Source organism: Leopardus geoffroyi, chromosome B2, assembly GCF_018350155.1.
Source record: "Leopardus geoffroyi isolate Oge1 chromosome B2, O.geoffroyi_Oge1_pat1.0, whole genome shotgun sequence".
Taxonomy (NCBI): domain Eukaryota; kingdom Metazoa; phylum Chordata; class Mammalia; order Carnivora; family Felidae; genus Leopardus; species Leopardus geoffroyi.
Window position 1 is genome coordinate 40684336 of NC_059332.1, and position 13675 is coordinate 40698010.

At 49.9% G+C, this 13675-nt stretch overlaps 1 protein-coding gene across 15 annotated transcripts in view; it reads right to left on the reverse strand.

The window, feature by feature from the left end:
- Positions 1–13675, reverse strand: part of TRERF1 (transcriptional regulating factor 1) — a 208907-nt gene that overhangs the window by 122015 nt on the left and 73217 nt on the right. For 11 of the 15 annotated variants that reach the window (XM_045498221.1, XM_045498219.1, XM_045498218.1 and 8 more), the window contains one exon: positions 893–975. The exons of the other annotated variants lie outside the window; for them this stretch is intronic. The gene's annotated coding sequence lies outside the window, so the exon portion shown is untranslated. The remainder of the gene's footprint in view (positions 1–892; positions 976–13675) is intronic. 15 annotated transcript variants of the gene reach the window in all.

The following is a 13675-nucleotide window of genomic DNA, read 5'->3' on the forward strand; positions in this document are numbered from 1 at the left end:
TAGGTATGGTAACAGCTCCCTGACGTCCCTAGCCCTGGGATGCTTCCACATCCTGTGCTCGGTTCTCTTAACCCTGCCTACGCCACTATAAACAGCCCCTTCAGGAAAAGCTCTTAGATTACTCCATGAGTGAGCCATCTGTTTCTTACTGGAACCCCAAGACACAATGGCTTAAAAATTAAATCAAAATCAAGCACAACAAAAGAGAAACAGAAGCAATCAGCTTTGAGTCCCACATAAGAGAGATGAAAAGTGTGGCGTGTGCCAAGAAAAACAACCTGCACATATCAAATTAGACACTCGCCACCCTCCTTCCCCGCCGTCACTGAGAATTTGTGGAAAATAGCCATCTCTTGCTATGCCGGGGTTTAAACATACAAAAAAAAAATCTGTTTATACACAAATTTATTGACCCTTCAGACACCGTCTGCGTGGGGCCTGGCAGAAGAATCACAGCTGTGCGCCCATTTTCTAGAGGGACAAAACTGAGCTTGGAAGAGAACGGAGGGCCAGAAATCTGCCTTTGACAGGCCCTGTGGGGGTTCTCAGCGCAGCCTTCTGTACTGCAGCTCTCCAGAGATGTCTAATTCCCCCTGAACGCAGATAGAGCTACCATCCATGAGGGTCCTTTGGCTCCTCCGCTATTCACAACAACTGCAAAAGTCAAGAGAGACAAGGCACGGTGCCCTCAGCCCTATTCCAAGGGATGCTGAATTCCAGCGCGTGAATCCATAATCGCCAACCATTTCCCAGAGAGACCTTTTCCAGAAATCTAGGGTTGTCCAGGCCCACAGCAGCCCCCCTTCCCTTCGCAAGGCATTTTCCACACCGCAGATATCAAAGAAACACTTTTAGGACTCCTTCATCACAAAGCATTTCAGAGCAGCTATACCTGTTGCAAGATTGGGAGGCTTAATCTTTCAGGGTCGTCCTGCTCCCATGTCTTCCTCCTTCAGCATCCTCCAGAGCCGGGGCCTGTGGGAAGGACCCAAAAAGCACATTCAGGATATTTGCCCTCAACATAAGAAAGATCCTATCGATCAGGAGAGACCAGAGAGGCAGTCCAGGATGGAGCCCTGAAGAATCCAACAGTTGATAGGCCTGCCCTGGAGAAGGACCCTGCAAAAGCTGCTGAGGAGGGTCCCCAAGGGAGAGGAGAATTTAGGAAAGAAAGACACCCAACTCCCTTGTAGTTACTGAGGCCTGCAACCCAGGAGTCACGGCGACTCCTCTCTTTCCTTCACACTCCACATCCAATCCGCCAGCAAATGATGGCAACGTGATTCTTCAAAATATCTCCAGACTCGCCACTTTCTCACCACCTCCATGGCTACCATGTTGGTCCAAGCCAGCGGCTTCTCTTGTTGGGCTATTGCGATAACTTCCTAACTGGTCTCCCTACTTCCGCCCTTGCCTTTCCATAATCCATCTATTCTGTGGGTTGAATTGTGCCACGGGTTGGATTGCGTGTCCCCCAAATTCCTAGGTTGAAGTCCTAACCCCAGTACCTCGGATGAGGGCCTTATGTAGAAATGGGGTCACTGCAGATGCAATTAGCTGTGAAGAGGTGGTCATCCTGGAGTAGGGTGGGTCTCTCATCCAGTCTGACTGGTATCCTTACAGAAAGGGGAAATTAGGACACAGGCCCTCACACAGGGAGAACGCCGATGTGTGAGAGGGTTGCTGTTCTGCTGTCACAAGCCCAGAAACTACCAGAAGGTGAGAAAGGGGCCTGGAACAGATCCTTCCCTAGTATCTTCAGAGGGAACGAGGCCCTGCTAACACCCTGATCTCAGACTTCTGGCCTCCAGAACTGTGACAAAATATACTTCTGTGACTTTAGCCACCCAGTTTGTGGTACTTTGTCATGGCAGCCTTAGCAAACTAATACACCATGGTCCCATGGCAGCCTCAGTGATCATTTAAAAATCACTGTTCTTGGGGCGCCTGGGTGGCACTTAACCTAAGAGCTGACTCTTGATTTCAGCTCAGATCAAGCCCTCACGGTTCACGAGATGGACCCCCGCGCTGGGTTCTGTGCTGACAGTGCAGCCTCTGCTTGGGATTCTCTCCACCCCCCCTCTCTGCCCCTCCCCCATGCCCATGCCCATGCCCATGCTCTTTCTCAAAATGAATCAACAACAACAACAAATCACTCTTTTGCTCAAAACACTCCTATAGTGTTTCATTTCTCTCAAAATAGAAGGCAAAGTCCTTGAAATGACCTTTAAGGCCCACATGACCTGGCCTGGCCTCTTCCTCGACGTTTTCTTCTCCTACCCTGCCTTTCTTCAATCTCCTCCAGCCAGGATGGCCTCCTCAAACATCCCCAAGCAGGCCCCTCCCTCAAAGCCTTTACACTTGCTCTTCCCTCTGCCTGGAACATTCTTCTCCCAGGCGTCCTTTACTTTCTTCAGGCTCCTGTGACAATGTCACTTTCTCAGTGAGACTCTCCCCTCTAACCCCAGCGCCCATCCTATGCCCCTCCCCGGCTGTGTTTTTCTTCGTAGCATTTATCAGCACCTGACATTTGTTTGTATTTTTTCCTTCCTCCCTCACACCAGTCTGTAAACTCCTTGAAAGCAGGGGCATGGTATTATGGTTTGTCCCGGATACTGGTACCTAGTAGGTATTCAAGAAATAATTGTTGAGAGATTTATTTATGGAATGAAAAAAGCCAAGAGAGGTGCAGAAAGGGGGAAGTTGTCCAACGTCAAAAGTAGCGAAGAGTCCAGAAAGATAAGGAGTGGAGCGTCCACTGGGTGTGGTAATATGGAGGCCACAGGTGAGCTGACAGAGGGCAATTCCTGTGGGAGGCAGGAGTCCTCTGCAGCAAATCCAACCAGGTCCCTCCCCTGTACCAGGCAGACCTCCAATAGGCAGAAACCAGCCCGGGTGGGCTGTGTCAACTAAGAAGCAGATTCTTTCCAGACATCTGTCTGTGAGGGGAGGAGTAAAGGGAATGAGAACTAGAGACGGTGAAGGTTTGAGGTTCGGCTTGAACCGGGTTCCTTAAGGGGGTGAGGTCCGAGGAGTGACAGGAGATGCAGGGGATTCACGTACAGGAAGAAGGTTCTCTCTGGCCGGGAGGGGGGATGCGTCCATCTCTGAGTGGAAGGAAATCAGGTTGGATGAGCCCCAATGTCAGTACCCACAAGGGAGCGAAGACAGGAACCTGAGGGCTCAAAGCTGAGCTGCTAGAACCTGTCAATGAGTAAATGAAGCCAGGCTGTCTCCTGAATGAATAAGGGCAGACAGGAGCTTGATAGGAGATGCGGTGTGAAACGCCTCACCGAGAGGAGTCGTGTAGGTGTAGGGGTGGCCCTAAAACCGGAAGCCTCCTTAAATTTTGTGCCCTCAGTGCTTCACCGGCCTCACCCAGCGGTGACAGCGGTCAGAGAGAGAGAGCCTACTGCTGGCCAGCAACACGGAGGGCCCGGCAGAAATAGAAGCCTTGGTTTCAGAGAGACCCAATCCTCAGGGCTGTGGGGTTCTGGAGAGGCCCTCGGCAGCCTGGGTTAAGAGTCTTCCCCAAACCGAATCCGGAGGCCCAAACAGCTCCATCCACCTCGGCCAATGCTGCATGACTCTCCCAGGCTCCCAGAGTCAGCCCCTGGAGAGCCCTCCGAGCCCTCACCCTGCACTCCCGATTCCTCCCTCTTAGTCACACATCGAGCCTCGTACACCACAAGAGGATTCCTACTCTGCCCGGGCACCCACAGCTGCGTGCTGGGTGCGACACAAGTTAAACCCTCACACGACAGTCCTGTGAAGTGGTTTTAGCTTCCATGCATAGTCGATGAAACTGAGATTCAAGAAATTCAGTAACCTGCTCGAGGAGGTCACATGGGCGGCAAGGGGCAGAGCCGGGGTTTGAAATCTTCCATGTCTCCGTCTTCCTTTCTGTATTCATGTCACCACCCTCGTCCTAGCCCTCAGAGCTTCACTCCTAGAATTCAACAGGATCCATGCGTTCTTACCTCCCGGCAGTCCCCATTTACAGGGCACCCAGCCAGAGGAGTCTTCCTACAGCACTGTTTTTACCTAACCCCGTCCGGTTCAGTTGGCCTCGGCAGCTCCTGGTAACAGGAAAATTTCAAACTCGACAGCCAGTCCTTGGGACCCTGCATGAAGGATGCACATCAGCTGCTTCTTTTTTTTCTTTTTTATGGAGGCGAGAGAGCAAGAGAGAGCGCGCGCACCTGCGCGAGTCGGGGAGGGGCGGAGAGTGAAAGAATCCCAAGCAGGCTCCACGCTGTCAGCGCACAGCCCGACGTGGGGTTCGATTCCACGAACCTTCAGATCGAGACCCGAGCTGAAATCAAGAGTCAGACACCCAACCGACTGGGCCACCCAGGCGCCCCCCATATTAGCTTCTTCAATCTTGTTTCCCACATGCACCGCCTGCTCCAGTGTTCCCCTCCCCCTGCAGCTCCACCCCTCTGACCCCCTGCTCTTGGCCCTCTCATGCAGCCCACTGAGCCACACCACCCCAGCTTCATAGCTCTCTGGCTCCTCTGAGCTCACTGCATTTACCTTCCACGTACAGCGCAAACCCCGTGAGGGTGACTAGTACTCGTGTTGAAAATGCTTGGAATTGCCCACTGCTCAACACAGGGCCTCTTGAATGGCAAACGTGACTTGATCTACAGAACAATTCTCATGTAGCTCAGATGATATACTTGCAGGAGTTTTTCAGAAAATACAGAACTGGGATGGGTCAGGGAAGGGACACAAGGCCATCTTGAAGTATCTGGAAGCATACTTCTGGTTCCTCCACAGGAGCACCTGGAGTCTGGCATCCTATAAGAGCTATCCCAGTGAGAAGGAGGGTGCTAGATAGATTTAGCTCCCCGTCCTCTTCCTGCTCCTACATATTCAAGGTCTTGGCATCCTTCCTTAGCTACCCCTTTACATGCTCCCAGACACAGATGTCCTGTCTTCTTCCTTGTTAAAGCAAAGAGCTTGAGATGTGAGAAATCCAGCTCAACAGGGTTTGTGGTGATGAGCAGAATGGTCAGTCCTGGATGCCCAGAAGTAGGAAAAAGGATACTCCATTTCTGGGGAATTGGGAGTTGGCCCTAACCTACTTCAGTCATTAGTCAGGGACCACACAGTAATTCTGGGGTTCGTGAGGCCACAGGAGGAGGATGAGTGGGGAAGTGGGGAAGTCAGTAAAGGCCATCAAATCACACCCCATACCTGAATAAAAAGGTCTAGGAGAAAACTATAGGGGTCAAGGTGATGCCGTCTGTGAAGAGGCCCGATAAGAAATCCGCGTCTCCTGAAACCAGCGGAACTGAAGGCACAGTATGGTCCTCATGACACAGTTGAAATAAAGAGCTCTGCAGTCAGCCCTGGGATCCAGTCCTGACCTTGTCACCCAGTGGCTGTCCAATCTTAGGCTCGTCACTCAACCTCTCTGAGCCTGTTTCCGCAGGAGCTAATGTGAGGCCTAAATAAAACAAATGTATAAAACCATCTAGCACAGTGCCTGGCTTTATATAAGGGGCCCAATAAATGCTGCCCCCCTCCCTCCTTCCAGCCTTCAAATCTCAGAACTCTCAAACCTGTATAATGAGAACAAGTACAGAAGCTACAGGGCACTTCTCAGAGAGAAGGTTTGCAAAGAAAGATGGCCAAAGTCAGCAAAGGGAAGGAGAACAAAAGGGCCACCCCATGGCCTCTAAGAGAGAAGGCGCTGGACCTCTGTGAACACCCGGGTTTCAAAACACAACAAAGCTTCGGGCCTCACACCGGACCCAAACAGGAAGTTTGTGACAAACTTAGCAAATACGCAGGCACAACTGCGGGAGGTTGTACACCACTCAGAAAAGATGAAAACCAGCACCTCTCGGGGGTCAGGGTGGATTAAAAGGAGCGTGCCCGCCCCCAGCGTTCCAAATGCACAAAACTCTTCCTGGGCCTCAGGGAGCACCCTGCCTTGTGCTCCTCCTCACCCCAAGCACGTGGGCCAAATCACACGAGCTGCTCTGGTTTTCCAAAGGCAGGGTCTGTCAACTCCTCCCCACCCTCTGTCCTTCCTGTACCTCCTTCGGCATCAAGGACAGCAGTGAACACCCCCCTGAACGGCAACCAGGGGCCTGGGTGACTTAGGTGTGTGGGATCACTTCTCGGCTGGGAGAACTCAGCACAGAAAGAGGAAGTGATGCGTGGAGATGTCTGGCCAATGTGTGTTTCACCAGCCCCCCCCACCCCTCCACCGCTCCACAATGGGGTCACCAGGCTGCCATTTTTTCCTCCCTCTGAAATGCTGCCTGGCACTAACATTTTCGTGTTACTTGCACTGTTCACGCTGGCATGGGCACCGTAACTTCCGATCATGTTAAGTGGAGACAAACGGCGACACACCTAACGTCCATCATCTGTGTCCCATCTCCCCCAGAGTGAAAACTAGGAGATCTCCTCCCCTCTGTGCACACTCTCTCAGCACCTGCGGATTGAGCCTTGAGACCGGACCATACGGTTGCTAAGCGTGCTCCAGGAAATACCTGATGAATGAATAAACCACGTCAATATGATTTCTACGACCTTATCCCCTACTGGGTGGTGTCGCTCTTCTTGATGCACCTTCAGCAGACAGGTCCCTGGTTCCTGCCCTCCCGGGTGAAAGGCCCAAGTGCAAGCTCAGTCCCCTGTCAGCCTCACTGCCCACCCACTGCCTCCTTGGCACCCTCCAGCCGTGTTTTCCCCACCTCCCCAAGTTAGGTTCCTTTAAAAAAAAAAAAAAAATGACTCATTTAGGAAGAGACAAAACCAAAAACTTCTATGGTAAAGATAAAACAGCGCCCAATCTCTTTAAACATCCCCTACTCCATGTAGAATTTAGATCTGATAAAGACTCCCCCAACTGGACCTCTTATTTTGGAACTTACGGTACATACGATTCTTCTAGCAGAAGACATTTCCAGTAATGTCTCCTCTCTGAACTTTTCAGGGTCTTCTTTTAAATGGAGGTGGACTCAGGCCTCCAGTCAGTAGCTTCTTCAAAGTGAGAGAATGAGAAATTAAAGTCCGGGCTCTCAACTCCCGGAGCAAAAATTAATTATTTGATGTTTCATTCTGTTTAGGATTCTGACTAATGACAGAGGATGCTGGCCTTATATCATTGGCCAACTAAGAATTAAGGGGAGTTTTTCATCAAAAGTAAAACTTCTTGGTCTGTAACAAGTTTATAACATTTTGTGCACCGTATTTGAAAGGAACAAAATTATGTAATACAACACGCAGAATTGCAACGTTTTCGGGCTAAAATGAGCAATTAGGAGAAACCTGACCTAGGGGTTGAACACTGGCTTGCATTCCCAGGCCTCATCCCCAGAGATTCGTCGGACACCTCTGGGCTGGAGTGGGGATCCGGCATTGGGTATTTTTTTTTTAAGTTTCCTAGTGATTTTAATGTGCATCCAGGATTAAGAACCGTGGATCTGTTGTAGTTAGGAAAATGGAGATCTCAGCAAATTAAGGCACGGTCCAAGACTGCATAGCCAGAGACAAAACCAGAACCCAAATCTGACATGTAGGGACTCCCCATCCAGTTCTGCAGTCTCAACTCAGATTCTTAGCATTCAGAGATTTGTTTGAAACTTCTCTCTCTCTCTCTCTCTCTTTCTCTCTCTCTCTCTCTCTCTCTGTCTTTTAGTTTGGGGCACTAACACAGAGTTACCAACTTCTGGTTTTGTCAAGCAAGGGTATTTTTATAAATATCTACCAATTACTGTCACTGCTTCCAGACAGGTCTCTTGCTCATTTGCATACCTGCTGCTGGCCCTACCTCAATCCTCGTCCAGGAGGTAAGATTTAATAGTATCTGGCCCCTGCCCACAGTCTCCCGCACCTCTACTCACCCGGCTCCTCACAACATCCAGGTGACAAACCCAAACAAAAGCCAGGCCTCAAAAATTCGCCATCTCCTCCTTTCCCTAACTCCACAATACCTTTTTTTTGTTTTGTTTTGAGTTTATTTATTTTGAGAGAGAGCGTGCGTGTGCAGGTGGGGAGGGGCAAGAGAGAGGGGGGGAGAAAGAATCCCAAGCAGGCCCCGTGCTTTCAGGGCACAGCCCGATGCTGGGCTCAATCCCACGAACTGTGAGATCATGACCTGAGGCGAAATCAAGAGTCGGATGCTTAATGGACTGAGCCCCCCAGGCGCTCCTCCACAGTATCTGTTTCTGAAAGCCCCTTCACTGACTACAAACTACTTCCCAGTCTCTCCAAACCCACCCTTCACCTTCCTCCAGACTGACATGTGACAAGTGATATTTGCACAACTTACAACAACCAGTATTCCCAGGTTGTTGTTCCATGCACATTATCCCTTCTACATTTTTCCCTCATCAAGGATATACTGGAAACTTTTAAAGAGGACCACCTCGGAGGAATAGGATTAGGGGTGACGGGAGGGCAGGGGGCGTTCTCTTTATACTCTTTCCGTTTTAATTTGGGGCAAGCATTTTTTTTTAATGGGACAAAACAAATCTCTCCCCCTCTCTTTCTCTCTTTCTCACACGAGCGCGCACACGGGCACGCGCGCGCGCACACACACACACACACACACACACACACACAAAAGAGGTTACAAAATATAGTATCTAAGTATCTACCATCTAAGTAGTTTGCTTCCACTCTGTAAATACAGAAAATCACCTGGGAAGTCTCCATCCCCAAGTTCTAAATGTAAATGATATCTAGGCGGCAGGATTATGGGTGACAATAATTTCACTTCCCTTTCTTCTTTGCTTATCTTTATTATGTTCTGTTTACATTATAAGGGAATAATGAAAGGTTAAAACCTGGACAAGCATTATCTGATCTCTGAAACCTACATAGCCTTGAGAAGCAAAGGTGCCAGAGCAGGGCCAGTCTGGTGATACGTGTCGAGAAATGTCCTTTTTGTAAAATGAAAGAGGTCTCTCTGGGACCGAGTCTACCACTGCAACTGACCCCGAGCCACGCCCAAGCCCCGCCAGTCCCCAGGAATAGCGGCAGAAGAGGTGCCTTAGCCCAGCTGTCAAGCCCCTTCTGGGACCTGTCTGGCCGCCTCAGCTTCATCTCGCCCTTCTCCCTGAGTTTGAGCCACACGGATCAGCGCTCTCTCCTGAGGGTCTCTTCGGGTCCCTGTCTCTAAGTTTCTATCGAGGCTGTGCCATCAACCCTTACTTGTTTCCTTCCTGAGTGTCTGCCAAGGCAAGCAGCCAGGCCTGCTCCAAAGAGCAATCAAACCCACAACTTGTAGATGGGGAGTCTAGAAACTCTTAAGATGGAGTATACTCTATGGAATTCTCCACACACAGTCCCCACTGCTCCCTACTGTCTAATGAGGCAGTGAAGAGGGGTGGGAGAGTCTTCCAGGCAGCAAGAACCATGAGCTTAAACATCTGGAGGCCGGAGGATGTGTCATGTGTTCAGAGGAGAAGGGGCATTTGGGATGTCTGGGGCATCTCCTAGCACATCCAAGACCCAGCAGAGAGAAAAATCTGGAGAAACTTGACACCAAAATGTAGCAAAGAGAGGCCCAAGCAAAGAGTTTTCATCCTTCTGCTTGCCCACAATTCACTCTACCCTTCCAGTGTCTAGTTGGGTCTAGGCCAACAGGAGTGGGTGGAAAAAACAGGAATAGAGAAAAAAGAAATGAGATTAAGCAACACCACAGGGAGGAAGGCTGAGGTCCTTCCAGTGAAACATCGAATCTTCCTAAGTGGTTCTGGGCAATTCCTGAGGCGTGTGGGGAACATGGCTGGTGTTTAAGCCTCTCCTGAGGCCCTGAAGGTGAAGGATGTTTGCCAACTCTTCAAACTTCCAGGACCCTCAAGAGACATTTTTTAAGAACGTTGAGACTTCAAAACTGCTCAAACACCAACTGGCCAATGCTCCACCCAGAAGCCTCTATGGCCTATGTGAGGCCTTTTGGGAAACACTCGTGGAGGCCCCAGGACTGGCACCACCTCCTATCCTGTAAGAAGGAAGCCTTCAACAATTTTGGTCCCTCAAATGTCCACCGCCACTGGGCTTGAGTCTTGACTAATGGTACACTCAACTGTCCAGAGAGAAATACCACTCTGCAGAAGTGTCGTGCTCTTTTAGGTAGGGGTATGTGCCCGTCTTCTCTCCCTCAAACACTCAACTAGACTGTAAGCTCCTACTGGACTCTGCTCTAGCTTATTTCCTTTCCTTTCAAAAAGTCCTCCCTGTTGGCTTCCAGTGGGCATTTACCAACTAAGTAGAAAAGCAATCCTCAGATCCATCAGTTCTAGCCATGTGGATCCTCTCCCAGGGCCACAGCCATCCCTGGGCTCCATGACGGCTCCCTCTGAAGACATCCTTTCAGGCTCTGGAGTGGTAATGGCTTGCTTCTTCCCCACGTCCCCATCCCCCTGCAATTGGTCCATGGGCACTAGACCATCACTGTTGTTTCCTTTAACCCTATAGCTCTTCAGATAAATACATTATTAAGGTCTCTTCAATTCAACCTGTTGAGTGAAGGGTCCAAAAAAAGACTCAGGACCTAAGATCTGTATCAACGAAAACTGGAGTCTTCTTAGAGATTGAGGAGAGGTACACACTCAAAACAGCCGGATAATCCCTTGAAGGAATGGTGGAGAGTTATCTGCCACTGACTGCCGAATGAGAGGCGTGGGGGCCCGCACCGGTTGGAGAAGGTCTCATGGAGGAAGTGAGATTGGAAGTGGGTCCTGACAATGGGTTCAATTGGGTCAAGTGGAGAGGAAGTAGGAAGACCATCCCAGGCAGTGAGGCCAGCACACATGTGGCACCGACCGCAGGGTGGGTAGGGCCCCACTGCAGAGGGATGAGACGATGAGGCAGTGAGGAGTCACAAGTATGCATTCGGGAGTCAGACAGAATTGCTCAGAGCCCAATTCTGCCTCTCGTTAGCTACGCGACTGGGCAACCTACTGGCTCTCCCAGCCCTCTGTACTTTACGAGCAGCATGGTAGAGACGAGGATAATAACAGTATCTGCCTGCTGGGGTTATTGCAAAGATTTAATGAGGGTGCACATAAATGCTTAGGATGCTCAGGGCCTGCCATCAATGAATATTATCTGTTTTTCTTGCTGTTATCAAAACCACCCAATGCCCATCCTGCTGATGTAGACAGGGACCTTCTTCTTTAGAACAGCCATGATTCTAGGAAGCAGTAGACACTAGCTGACTGGTCACATGCTGAATAACCTAAGAAATGTAAGAGCCAGCTGAGCATTAGAATGCCCAGGCATTCTACCCAGGGGTGGGTATTCTGAACCTGACACAAACACACTGTTCTCTGCTCTTATTGGACCACCGACTGCATCCACTGGGCTCCCTAGGCTTCCAGATGGATTTGGCTGAAGCGAAAGCATTTATTTCCCTCTTCCTTCCACCGCACCACAGCGTGGCAGTGGTTGTATCCCTATGGCATCACAGCTATTGTTGGGGGCCCCTGCTCCCCAACTCTAGAGCTCCCTCTTCCCAGCCTAAGGGAGGTAACAGTTTCCCTCTCTCGCCAGCCCTCGGGTGCCTCTAATCCTCTGGCTTGCCTAACTCTGACTACACTTCTCTAAATACCCGTCATTAAAGTCTCTCCAGCTAAATGCTTTGCAGGTGCTAGCCATCTCATGCTGGGTCCCTAACCAACAGAGCCAGGGCCTCTGTCCATCATCAGATGCACAGGGCTTTTGTACAGCCCTGTCTTATGCTCACTCCCCTCCTCCCCACAGAGGCAGAATGTAAGGGCAGTGTTTAGGATGTAAGCAGGTGCCTTTTACCCATGAGCAATCATATGGGAATTTAACGTCCCTAGGGATCTAGGTAAAACCCAAGAGGCTCAGGGAAAAGCAACTCTCCCAGGCCAGGCAGGATATATTCAAAGGCCTCGTGCCCCACCAATTCCATCACACAATAGAGCTCCAACAATGTGACAGAATCTAGATCAGTGCATGGGGCGCCTGAGTGGCTTAGTCGGTTGAGCATCCAACTCTTGATTTCGGCTCAGGTCATGCTCAGAGTATTTATTAAGTGCTTACTGTGTACAAACACTGTGTTAGGCATTGAAGAACCAAAGTTGATTAAAATTATGATCTCGGAATTCAAGAGCCACAAAAATAGGAAAAAAGAGCGCTTAATGCGGTCTAAAGGGGATTCTTAAAGAGCTAAAGCTTGAGTTACACTGGGTCTTGAAGGATGGGGCTGTGACAGTGGGGACAGAGGGGAAGGCAGCAGGGGATGAGAGAGGGACAGGGGAGGAGGCGCAGCCCTGAGCAAGGATGAGCAGGACTGAATTGATGGGGACAGGAGCAGAAGAGGTAGGCTAGGGGTTTGTCTCACATTGAGGCTACCTGATTCAAGAACGAAGCACGTTAACACAGCAGATATGAGACCTGACTGGAAAGATGCCCCCCACCCCAGCAGTCCTCCACAGTCAAACTGCCCCCACCACCCCTCCCCCACCCCCGCCATCCCCTAGCTGGGAAAAGAATAAAGGAAGCTGGCGAGGCCTGCTTGTCCTGAAGGGATGCTTCTCAGCCTGATACCCACTGCCAGCCTGGCCCTGCCTTTTGGGGGTCCCCCCGCTGGGTGAGCAGAAAGGGCACCTAGCCACCCCCTGGACCCCATGTAAAGTAACAACTTTCCATACTCACTTGCTCTTACTTGGAATTCTAAAATTGAACGTTCATTTGTCTCACCTAAAAGTTTTCTCCCTTTATAAGCAAATATGCAAATGCCTTGGATGAAGCTAAGTCTTAGTAGCCACGTAGCCTCTTAGCATGAAAGCTTCCAGAAGATCGTTCCTGGAAAACAGGCTTTTGCATGAGGGATGCTCAAGAGATTATCTGTGACTGAAGGTGAGGCAAGAAGAAGGCGGAGGGGCTCCTGGAAGGAGAGAAGGCCCACCTTGCCCTGAACCAACAACACCCACCAAGCGCAGAGGGTAGAGAGTTAAAGTCTAAGCCTTCCAAAGACTTTTATTTTCACCTTTTTAAAAACTGAGATGAAATTGGTGAACCGTAAAATTTACTCTTTAAACTGCACAGTTCAGTGGCCTTTTAGCATATTCACAAGGTTGTACAACCATCACCACTAACTTCAGGATATTTTCATCACCCCCCCCAAAAAACCCCATACCCACTAGCAGTCACTCCCCATTTCCCTCTTCCCCTGGCAACTGCTTTCTGTTTCTATGGACTCGCCCATACTGGACATTTCATATAAATGGAACCATAAAATATGTGGTCTTTTGTGTCCAGCCTCTTTGACTTAACATCACGTTTTCATCATGTTACATCCATGTTGTAGCACACAGCAGCCCCTTATTCCTGTTTGTGGCTAAATAATATTCCACCGTAGAGATATACCACATTTTGTTTTGTCCATTAAAAGGCTTTTTAAAGATTTTTTTAACTGTTTTTTATTTATTTTGAGAGAGAGAGAGAGAGAGAGAGAGAGAGAGGGAGAGAGAGACAACACCAGCGCGAGTGGGGGAGGGGCAGAGAATCCCAAGCAGGTTCTATGCTGTCAGCACAGGAACCGACACAGGGCTCTGAACCGAGAGATCATGACCTGAGCCAAAATAGAAGAGTCAGGCACTTACCCGACTGAGCCACCCAGATACCCCATCAAAAGGCTTTAAAAAGTGCAAAGAAAATGATGCATTCGCAG